Consider the following 6,387-nt stretch of genomic DNA (forward strand, 5'->3'; position numbering starts at 1 on the left):
CATTCTGGACAATTCGAGTCAATGATTTAGCTACACAGATCGTCGGACATGAATCCCATCGAACATTTATGGGACATAATCGAGAGATCAGTTCGTCTACAAAACTCTGCACAGGCAGCAATTTCGCAATTGTGTACCGTCATAAAGACAGCGTGGCTCAATACATCTGCAGAGGAATTCCAACGACTTGTTAAGTCCTTGGCACGTCGAGTTGCTGCACTACACGGGGCAAAAGCAGAAGGAGCTCCGACACGATATTAGGAGGTATCCCATGACTCTTGTCACCTCAGTGTATACCTCCAGTAGATGTCAAAGTACTTGAACACATTTCCTACGTTGGTCTAGGTGCCGACTTAGCTGAATGGACGATGCTTTTCTAGCAAAAAGGGACCTATTGCGGGGTGTAAAACAATAAGTTTGATGAGTAGTTTCGAAAGGTCAGGAATCACTGAATATAGTGGGAACCTTGTATTAAAAGTTTATCACATTCTAATAATTTGGGGAAAAATTATACTGTTCTTTACAAACGTCACACAAACTGAAATTCATCGAAAACCAACCCTTTGCTAACTAGCAGTAAGCCTATCAAATTTTAGCCCATTTAGAGAGAAAAATTCCTAGCAACGTTTCTTGAATAGAGAAACTGGTAGAACAAAACAAATATTGATAAATTTTAGTATGGAATTCGAGAATCTGCTCCAATTACCTTCAAAAAATTTTAAGAATAGTCGTCAGTTTTTGTGATTTAGAGGCCCTAATACGAACGACTGACTTCAGAATTAATTCACTGACAATGATTGATGCGAAGATCGGATTGCGGTGTAGCAAAAGCAATCCAAGGAAGTCATTCTACGAATCCAACAACAACAAACAAGCTGGCGGGTACGTAGTGGACTTAAGAACAGTAACAATTAAGGCGCAGTTACAGATCGTTAATCCGGGCTGTTATTCTGCTGCATTTCTGCTAAGGAACACAAAATTGATTCAAGTGTGAACAGACATATTTCCGACACGGAATTCTGAAGGTCACAGCTACGGTAACAAGAACTAAGAATGATGCTATAAATAGATGTCTAGTATGCCTGAAGTGTTTAACAGTGGAAAACACCAAGATGCTTTGTTTCTTTTACAGGACATGCACTATCCGAGACCGCCATGGACGTGGAATAATGGTTAAGTATACAATGTGTCTTCTTTTCTATGTATCGCTGACACCTGTAATTTGCATCCTAGCAACAATCACTGCTTAAACCTAAACTACTTTTCTTTTCTCTGTAACACTATACTTATGTCCACGTATAACATTTCTTCTTTGGAGTGGGAACTGAAATAAAATCTTCACACTACAAATAAAATTAGTGGCTAAAAATGACATGGATTGCGCGACTTGAATAAAGTGGGGTGGGGAGGTTCTGGACAAAAGTACGGAAAAACGAAAAACACAACTCATTACCATGTCCAATACGGTGTAGCTAAACCGTTGGCGTTCAAAACAGCTTCCAGTCCTCTAGGAACGGATAAATACAGATCCTGTATGGTTATCAAGCGAATCCTGTATCAGTCCTCCTGTAAAACAGCAGCAAATTCAAGTAACGATGATGGAGGTGGACAGTGATAGCGCACCCTTCTCTCCACAGTAGACCACAAAGGCTCAACAGCATTGAGATCTGGCGACTGTGGTGGCAAGCGGAGATGCGACGTCCGCAGCTCGTGGTCGTGCGGTAGCGTTCTCGCTTCCCGCGCCCGGGTTCGATTCCCGGCGGGGTCAGGGATTTTCTCTGCCACGTGATGACTAGGTGTTGTGTGATGTCCTTAGGTTAGTTAGGTTTAAGTAGTTCTAAGTTCTAGGGCACTGATGACCATAGATGTTAAGTCCCATAGTGCTCAGAGCCATTTGAACCATTTTTTGGAGATGCGACAGTTCAACTCCGTTCTCCAAAAACCAGTCCTGAACGATGCGAACTGTGTGAATGAAAAGGGGCCTTGCTGTCTTGGAACACACCATCATCATTGGGAACAAATATCAGCCAAAATTGTCACACAATCCTTGGCAGTAGTACGAGCTTGCAGAGTAACAATGGGATCCACGGAATACTACGATATGGCTGCCCAAATCTCCACCGAAGCCCCACCATGTTCTACTGTTGTAAGCTAGCAGTCTGCATCGTAGGCCTGGGGCGGTGTGCACCAAATTTAAACTCGGCCAGAAGTTGGAAACAGTGTGATACAAGACTGATTCGAGCAGAGGACTCTATCCCATTACTCCATAGTCCAGGTTTTATGGCTTCGGCACCACGTTTCCCCGTTACAGGCATTTGCATCACTGACGTGTTCAAACGTCCCTTTAGAAAAATTTAAAAATGACTGTGCTGGAAAACCTCTTTCGTTATTTGATTTTAAAACAGCTGATCAGAACTGAACGTACTCAGACATTTCTCACTTTACTTATTCTGATCATCACTAAACTGACACACAATATTTTTTAGCGCAGCGTAATCTGACTTTCAATAAGCCCTAGAAAAGAATGGCCCTGACTCACAATAACCTATACCTTTCATGAATCACTTACCTCACAAAAATCTGCTTTACTCGAACTATTGCTGTACAGCGACCGCCAAAACTGCCAGCTAAATAAAAGATTCAAACTACTGAAGACACTAATTACTGATAGGCATAGTTGGCAAATGAAAGATTTTGATAGAGAACAAATAATGTATTTACCTTAATAATGTTCAAAAGCCATCCAGTATTACAAATTTACTCTTTGTGATGGACACACATCCAGATCGTCTGCTCTCAAAATTCTGCCATCTCTCTCCCCACATCCACCACTGCTGGCGGCACACCTCCAACTCCGCAACGCTACGCGCTGTTTACATCCAACTGCCCAACACTGCAGTAGCGAATATTCCAACAATGCAAACCAGCCACGGACTGCACACAGTACAGTCAGTGATTTTCATACAGAGCGCTACGTGGCGTTACCAACATAAAAACCTAAACATCATACTTACAGTGTGCCATGGAATTCCAGTTCACCTTGCAATTCCCAGCTTTTGGAGCTCCCACCTTATTGTTTTGGTGCTGACAGGGTTAGCGAGTGCGACATTCAGTTGTGCAATATCTTTTACAGCTGTCGTCCTCTTATTCTCCTCTTGAATAACCGACAGTCACGATCACTCAAAACACACTACATTATTCTATCACTAAAAGAAAAAAGGAAAAAAGCAAACTAACTAATGATGGAATATGTTGCCTTTATCTTTTGACAATTAATACTGACCCAGCAGTTAATCTAAAAAAATTCAACAGTGACTGGAATCTGTAGTCAGAGTAAATTTCTTTTTGGGAAAAATCCCCCCTTCTCTGTTGCAGACAGCGACCACCAAATAAAATTGCCAAATAATCAGTCTGTTTACGATATTCTAATATCTTAATTCAGAACAATCTTGCTATTCAAGGTACTTCATTTGCGAATGATATAGTCGTAACACAGAGCTTGTTTAGCGGTTTCTCTATCCATCATTTTCTTCTTATATCAGTGTTCAGGTTCATATAATTAGTGCTAATATTTTTAGTTCGCTTATTAACGTATCAGGACAGATGAAAAGGTACTACCCATAACGTAAAAGAGTGAGAATTCATTTCTCTTTTTTTTATTTTTCTGAATTTAAACTTCATAAATGAATAACACTTCACGTCGTTCAGAACTGTTATTCGTATAATACAATTTCAGGTTATAAGATGTTTTAGTAACACCTTTCTATTACAGCCTTCCACTGTGGTGTTTGAAGATGGACAGTATAGTGATCACGATCCAATCACTCTATCACTTACAAAACGCTGGAGGCTTTAAAATTGTATAAAAACTGGGGAAAAAATAATGGAAGTGTACTTAGACTATCTACAAACCTGTTACCGTTACGAAATGAATTGTATGTGCGCTCGTGAAGAAAACTGCTAACTGTGTAAAGAGTAATGAGACGCATCACGGTGCTATACTCGATATGTCTCGACAGTCAAAGCATACAGTACTGTTACTACGTCAGGGGCGAATTATGTGGGGTAATACATCCAGTGCAGTACGATATATTTGTTTCATTCATTCATTTTCACCACGTCATCCACAAGTTCGATTATAAAGGAGCCACTGAAAATTACGTCTGTACGCGATACTAACAACTAATTATAACTACTGTTAACGTACTCGCATTACTCATTACGGGAATTAATTGCAAAAAACCTTAAAACATACGCTGGCGGAAAAAATGGCAATACCAAAAAAAGGACTTAAAGTAGAGTAATGAAATTTCTGGAATACATTTGTCGAAGTAACATATTTAAGTGATTAACATCGCAAGATCAAAAGTTAATGAAGCCAAGAGATAAGCCATTGTAAATGTGAAATGCTGGTACATTAATAACCGCTGTACCCACCAGAATGTTGACGGCAAGCACGAAAACGTGCATGCATTGCGTCGCACACGCGTCGGATGTCAGTTTGTGGGATGGAGTCCCAAGCTGTTGCACTTCGTCATTCAATGCAGGGACGGTTAATGTTGCTAGTTGATGACGCTGGAGTTGTCGTCCTATGACATTCCATATTCACTCGACTGCAGACAGATCCGGTGATCGAGCAGACCAAGGCAATATATCGACACTCTGTAGAGCATTATGGGTTATAGCAGCTGTATGTAGACGAGCGTTATCCAGTTGGAAAAAAACCCCTGGGATGCTGTTTATGAATGGCAGCGCAACAGGTCGAATCACCAGATCAACGTACGATTCTGCAGTCATGGTACGTGGGATAACTACGAGAGTGCTCCTGCTATCGTACGAAATTGTTCTCCGGACTCCATGTGTACGTCCAATGTATCTAGCTCGCAGACAGAGTCGGTGCAGGTCCTCAACTGGCCACGTTTTAACTCGTACATGGCCACCACTGGCGCCGAGACAGAATCAGCTTCCATCAGAAAACACAATAGACTTTCACCCCGCCCTCTAAGGAGCTCTCGTTTGACACCACTGAAGTCGCTAATGGGTGTGGTTTGGAGTCAGTGGAAGGCACGGTAAATGGAGACCTGTCTCGCAGCTGTCCTTGAAGTAAACGATTTGTAACAGTTCGTTGTGTCACCGTGGTGCCAACTGTCGCTCAAATCGCTGCTGCAAATGCAGTGCGATGCGTGAGAGCCATACGCCGAACACAATGGTCCTCCCTCTCGTTAGAGCTAAGTAGCTGTCCGGAGACCCGTCTCCTTGTGACCACACGTTCTCGTTACCACTGCTGCTAGCAATCATGTACAGTCTTTCTGAAGTTTCGAAGAAGGAACATCCAGCTTCTCTTGGCACTATTACACGACAACGTTGAAACTTAGTGAGGTGTTGATGATGTCGTCTTTGTCAGCTCACAGGTATTCTTGACTAACATCAACTCACCACGTGCTATAACAAACGTAACTGACGCTCACGACCTTTGCAGCGTGTATATAAAGCAGACCCTATTTGCATACTCATAGTAGCACTACTAGTGCTATTCTTCTAAATCTACATCTACACTCCTGGAAATTGAAATAAGAACACCGTGAATTCATTGTCCCAGGAAGGGGAAACTTTATTGACACATTCCTGGGGTCAGATACATCACATGATCACACTGACAGAACCACAGGCACATAGACACAGGCAACAGAGCATGCACAATGTCGGCACTAGTACAGTGTATATCCACCTTTCGCAGCAATGCAGGCTGCTATTCTCCCATGGAGACGATCGTAGAGATGCTGGATGTAGTCCTGTGGAACGGCTTGCCATGCCATTTCCACCTGGCGCCTCAGTTGGACCAGCGTTCGTGCTGGACGTGCAGACCGCGTGAGACGACGCTTCATCCAGTCCCAAACATGCTCAATGGGGGACAGATCCGGAGATCTTGCTGGCCAGGGTAGTTGACTTACACCTTCTAGAGCACGTTGGGTGGCACGGGATACATGCGGACGTGCATTGTCCTGTTGGAACAGCAAGTTCCCTTGCCGGTCTAGGAATGGTAGAACGATGGGTTCGATGACGGTTTGGATGTACCGTGCACTATTCAGTGTCCCCTCGACGATCACCAGTGGTGTACGGCCAGTGTAGGAGATCGCTCCCCACACCATGATGCCGGGTGTTGGCCCTGTGTGCCTCGGTCGTATGCAGTCCTGATTGTGGCGCTCACCTGCACGGCGCCAAACACGCATACAACCATCATTGGCACCAAGGCAGAAGCGACTCTCATCGCTGAAGACGACACGTCTCCATTCGTCCCTCCATTCACGCCTGTCGCGACACCACTGGAGGCGGGTTGCACGATGTTGGGGCGTGAGCGGAAGACGGCCTAACGGTGTGCGGGACCGT

This window comes from Schistocerca serialis, chromosome 1, assembly GCF_023864345.2.
Source record: "Schistocerca serialis cubense isolate TAMUIC-IGC-003099 chromosome 1, iqSchSeri2.2, whole genome shotgun sequence".
Classification (NCBI taxonomy): domain Eukaryota; kingdom Metazoa; phylum Arthropoda; class Insecta; order Orthoptera; family Acrididae; genus Schistocerca; species Schistocerca serialis.